The sequence below is a fragment of the Bos javanicus genome, chromosome 5 (assembly GCF_032452875.1).
Source record: "Bos javanicus breed banteng chromosome 5, ARS-OSU_banteng_1.0, whole genome shotgun sequence".
NCBI lineage: Eukaryota > Metazoa > Chordata > Mammalia > Artiodactyla > Bovidae > Bos > Bos javanicus.
This window is the reverse complement of record NC_083872.1, coordinates 59,118,030-59,124,275: the sequence shown is the minus strand read 5'-3', so window position 1 is coordinate 59,124,275 and position 6,246 is coordinate 59,118,030. Positions and strand designations below refer to the sequence as shown.

Here is a 6,246-nt window from a genome sequence, read left to right as displayed (position 1 = left end):
ACTTTTTTAAATTGGTGAATTTGGGGAATGCTAGTGATCTTTTCTCAAAGAAGCCATGCTTATACTTTACTATGGAATAGCACGTGTGTCCTGAAAATCACTTCCAGTTATCTTATTTAACACAATGGCCAGCATTTGTTTATCATATAGGTTAATTTTCACTTTCAATGAGCCACATGCCTGTTTCGACAATGAGATCCAAGACACTGTTGCTAAGTCACTTCAGTCGTGTCTGACTCTTTGAGACTCTATGGACTATAGCCTGCCAGGCTCCTTTGTACATGGGGATTCTCCAGGCTGAATACTGGAGTGGATTGCCATGCCCTCCTCCAGGGCATCTTCCCAACCTAAAGATGGAACCCACATCTCTTATGTCTCCTGAATTGGCAGGCGTGTACTTTACCACCAATGCCACCTGGGAAGCCCTTATCCAAGACACTAGAATTCATTACAAAGGAAGGGACAGAAAGGAATATGTAACTTGTTATCCTAAGTTCCATGGGACTAAGTGAAAAAAAGTTTGAATGAGTTGTAAGGAAAAAAAAAAACAAAAACTCGGAAATGATGTCTTAGAAATTTGGATATATTCTTCATTACTTTACCAAAACCATCCCAGGAATAATTAACACCTCACATTCCAGAAGTGGTTTACACATCAGAGTCATCAGTTCAATTCAGTTCAGTCGCTCAGTCATGTATGACTCTTAGACACAGTTGTTAATTACAGATGGTTTTTGTTAACTGAGAACAATGACTTTTATATTTGTAAATATGTATCAAATTCTGGGTTGCCTGAATTTATTGAGGGAACTCAGCTTCCTTTTAACATAAAATCATTATTATTACTGTTAATCAAATGACAAAAGTTTTCATTGCTATTTCACGTTTATATTAATACACTGACAAAATAGAGATTCTATTAAGGGAAGATTAATGTAGATGCTTCCAAGGTAGCACAGTTGGTAAATAATCTGTTTGCCAATGCAAGATTTGCAAGAGACTTGGGTTCAATACTTGGATGGGGAAGATCCCCTGAAGTAGAAGATGGCACCCACACTCCAGTACTCTTGCCTGGAAAGTTCTATCAGCACAGGAGCCTGGTGGGCTACAGTCAATGGGGCTGCAAAGTGTTGGACACTTCTGAGAAACAGAAACGGACAGAAAATACTAGTAATATTTAGATGGCATAAATTTTGAAGAAAAAATATTCTCTGGAAGGTAATGTTTGTTTTCAGATATTCATATACTTTGGTTGAGAGCTTAGCTGAAGAGCCAATGGAGCGAAGCAACCATCTGTGGGATTATGACTGAACACCTCTAAGTGAGAGTCCTGCCCATGCAGAATGATATGTTAGCATCACAGGAGCCTTGATTGGCGTTGGATAGCTGGTCCCTCAACATCCCTCCTGGCAGGACTCCCCGGGGTCCCTAAGGGAGCGCCACCCTGTTCTTTGGGACCAGGGTCAGGTGCAGAGAGCCCTTCATCCTGGGACTGGGTGCAGCCAGAAAGGTAGTCATTCCTTCACCCATCATGGTGCCCCAATTTGTAGGGAACCTGGTGCTAAACCATTCATAGATGACCTAATTCTGGTTTGGGATTTCCTATGTAGCAGAGCTGCATAGGAATCAACAAAGTTGATTGACACTAGTTCCGTCTAGTCAAGGCTGTGGTTTTCTGATGCTGGGAGGGATTGGGGGCAGGAGGAGAAGGGGACAACAAAGGATGAGATGGCTGGATGGCATCACCGACTCGATGGAATTGAGTTTGGGTGAACTCCAGGAGTTGGTGATGGACAGGGAGGCCTGGCATGCTGCAATTTACAGGGTCGCAAAGAGTCGGACAGGCCTGAGCAACGGAACTGAACTGAGCTGACTGATGTACCAGAGCAGCTCCGTTGCTGCTATCTACTGAAAGCTTCAATAATTTGGCCAGTTGATGCCAAGAGCTGAGTCATTGGAAAAGACTATGATGCTGGGAAAGATTGAGGACAGAAGGAGAAGAGGACGTCAGAGGAATGGCATCACCATGGCATGATGGCATGGATGACATCACCAGTGCAATAGACATGAACTTGAGCAAACTCTGGGAGACAGTGAGGGACAGGGAAGTCTGGCATGCTGCAGTCCACGGGGTCACAACGAGTCGGACATGATTTGGAGACTGAACAACACATTTTGGTTTCCTTAACTCATAACACAGATGCAATCTACCAAACGTCCACTCTGCCTCCTCTCTTGACTGTCTAATATCTGAGAAGACTGCTGAAGCAAATCCATTATCTGCATTCCTTTATTCCATTATCTGGGGCCTCAGAAGAGGAGTATGAGGTTGGGAAGTTAATATGAGTCTGAGTGGAAACTTAGAAATCTGTCATGTTATTAAAAATTTCATTCCAATGACTTTTATTTTGGAGACATATTCACTGGTTGACTTTTTCCTGACACATTCAGGTTTTCTATATTACAGTAGAGAATAACAATACAAGGAACCAGCTGACACAAACTAGGATAGGATGATTTTATGGGGCTTGAAAAAAGACGAAGTCTTTCCCAACAGGAGGGAATCCTCCAAGAGTGGGGGGGTGGGGCATTTTACAAGTCAACAGGTAGCATTTATTTTACTGTATTTCCTAGGTTTTAGAAAGATCTAGGTGATAATCCCTCCTTTTTCAATTCAGGTATGTGATTTGGATGAGATTTTTTAAAATTATTTCTACTCTGACTGAAACCTGTAAAACAGGGATTTGATAAAGAAATATTCTATGTGAAACACACATACTGGCATATGGTAAAAACTTACTTTAAAGTAAGTTACCTATTTTTTTTTACCTTGTTTTTAAAAATCTCCTGTATTATGTTAGCATGGCATAGTAAGTTTACTTTCAGAGACAAATCCCATTGTTATACATGGATAATCCCCTTTTCTGTGTCTTCCCTTTGTGTTTTCTCCTGAAGGTTACTTAAAAGGAGAAGTAAAATGAGAAACAACACAGAAATAAGAGAATTTATCCTCCTGGGACTGTCGGACGACCCACAACTTCAGGTTGTGAACTTTGTCTTTCTGCTCATCACCTACATGCTCAGCATCACTGGGAACTTGACCATTATCACCCTGACCCTGCTGGATATCCACCTCCAGACCCCCATGTATTTCTTCCTCAGGAGTTTCTCCATATTGGAAGTTTCATTCACAACTGTCACTATTCGCAAGTTCTTGGCCACCATTATTACGGGAGATAAAACTATCTCTTTTAATGATTGTATGACTCAGTTATTTTTTTTTCATTTTCTTGGGAGTCACAGAGTTTTACCTTCTGGTTGCCATGTCCTATGACTGCTACATTGCCATCTGCAAACTGCTGCATTACTTGACCATCATGAATCACAGAGTCTGCACGCTGCTTGTCTTGGCCTCTTGGCTGACTTCATTCTTAATTATATTCCCATTACTCATGTTCTTCATACAGCTTGATTACTGTAAGTACAATGTTATCAACCATTTTACTTGTGATTATTTCCCTTTATTATACCTTTCTTGTTCAGACACCAAATTCCTAGAGATACTGGGGTTTTCCTGTGCTGTGTTTATTCTATTGTTCACTTTAGCATTAATAATTCTGTCCTACACATATGTCATCAGAAAAATTTTGAGGATCCCTTCTACTACTCAGAGGACAAAGACCTTTTCCACTTGTTCGTCCCACATGATTGTCATCTCCATCTCTATGGCAGCTGCATTTTCATGTATGTGAATCCATCTGCAAAAGACAGGGTCTCTTTGAGCAAGGGAGTGGCTGTGCTAAATACCTCAGTAGCACCCATGCTGAACCCCTTTATCTACACTCTTAGGAATCAGCAAGTCAAGAGAGCCTTCAAGGACATGGCAAGGAAGACTATGTTTTTCAAGGAAATGAAAATATAAAAGTCCCTGTTTCATAAATTAGATGCATATGAGTGAAGAGCAATTAAATTAAAATCCAGGTTTTTCAAAATTTATTAATATCCACACAGCCTCCCTAGATTCATTTTCATCATTTATATTTTTATTGTCAGCAGTTTACTAAGGATATTTGCATATGTGTTTTTTATTTTTGCCATTTAAATTTGAACTCTTCATATGTGTACATATATACGTACACATTTTTTTCCATTCAGATTGCAAACCTTCTCTCATGCACTTTTCTTCTGGTGAAATTTCAAAATGCAAGAGAGAATAGCATTTTGTGATTTCACCAGAATTACTCTTTTCAGTAATTGAGTAAATATTGTATCATGTTTAACCTTATTTTTTATTACCACACAAGGACAATAAACATAATCTGATAGTCTCATTAGAACATTACATATACTCTCCTTTTCATATTGTGGCCAATTTAGTAACTACATGAAAAACAGTACAACTTAAAAGAATGATGTAATTACACTTTCTTGAGAAATCAAATAACTTTTCTCATTAGTGAGTTTAACATTTTCTGTGCTGTATAATTTATCAACTCAAAGACTATTATAATGAAGCAAACTATGAAAGCTATTAGGGAAAACTATGAAGTAGCCCCCACTTTTTGGGGAACTCTAAAATTAACATATGTATCATAATAATTCTTTTAAAATGCCTGAAGAAATTATCAATTAAAAACAATACACAACGTGAGAGTTGCAAGTTAAATTTTATTGGGGCAATATGAGGATTGTAATCCAGGAGACAGACCTCAGATATCTGTGAGAAACAGATCTAAAGAGGTATAGGGGAAGGACAGTATATATGTGATTTGGCAAAAAGGGAGTACATGTATTCAAGCACATTTCTTTTTGTAGAAAGTTTCTGCTCGTCTCATGAAAAGTCTGCTAGTTATGAGAAACAATCGTCACCATGAAGAATTTTAGTGTTTTTGTTGATATGAGGAGATACAAGAATTGGGCTCATAAAATCAGCTCCTGAGACTGTTTAACTATCTGAAGGCCTGTCCTGCCAGTTTTTCCAGAGCACAAAGTGCCTCAGTCCTGCTCTCCACACTGAACTCCTTCAAGCAGTGTTGAACATCAGCAGCTGCACAGCACATGATTTAACCCTTGTAGAGGCAGATGGCAAGCACTCATGGCAAGTGCCAATTTGTAGCTGACAAAATAAATATTACTGGATACCAAAGATGACCACATTTACTGTGGTCAGTTGTATATTTAAATAAAAGCTTGATATTAAGCTGATCTTTTGATAATCAGTAGCTAAGGGGTGTTATAACTTTCTCATATTTGTGACTATTCTGAGATAATAGCTTGTACATACAATTCTTTTAATTGCCTCTTTAAGTGATATGCCTAATCAATAGGAGTAAAGAAGGTAACAAGAGCAAAGTTTTACCATATATAAACTTGAGGGTTTTTTTAAAAATGCTTCTTTAAGCATTATCATACTGGAAAATGTACTGATTAGAATATATATGAATAATCATACAAAATCATGCAATTCTGGCCCTGAACACTTTTTTCATTTCTGTTTTCCCTGAAGTCAAAAATTTATATAATGATGAAAGGTACTCAAACTCATCCCTCATTTTTTTGTTTTTTTTTTTTAATTTAATTTTATTTTTTAACTTTACAATATAGTATTGGTTTTGCCATATATCAACATGAATCCTCCACAGGTGTACATGTGTTCAGGATAGGGAACACATCCCTCACTTTTAAACCATTATTATACAAAGACTGTAACCATAACTCATAGGCAAGCTTTTCCTGATATTCACATACCAAACTCAGTTGAGAGTCTTAGATCTATCATTTGATGAAACACAAGAAAAACAACTTACAAAAATAATACTGATATTTCCACATTGTAGGGAAGTCATGCCATTACTTTCTCCTTCCCTCATGCTGAAACATTTATAATTTCTAAGCTTGATTGGAAGCATGTGAAAATACTGAAGTTTAGACTTGATTGAGGGTTGTGAGTTCTTATTCACTCAATAAAAATATACCATAAATAGTAGATAGGTTAGTTCTGGGAATTAAAAGATCTGTAAAAATTTTACAAAATTTATATAGGAGCCTACGCTGATATTTTCAGATAATGCAGCTCTCTACATCATTCTATACAAACTCTTTAGTGTTTAGTTTAAATGTTTGCTATCAGTATAATCATTTTGATTATCAATAGCAGGGATCAACACAGACTTTTTCTGTAAAAGGGTAATACATTAATAATTTAGGATTTGTAGGCATAGTGTCCCTGATTCAATTACTCGGTTC

General features: G+C 37.6%; 1 pseudogene; it reads left to right on the top strand.

Moving 5' to 3' along the window:
* The first annotated feature begins 2,977 nt into the window (after positions 1-2,977).
* LOC133248705 (olfactory receptor 6C1-like) lies at positions 2,978-3,922 on the top strand (annotated as a pseudogene).
* Positions 3,923-6,246: the final 2,324 nt, after the last annotated feature.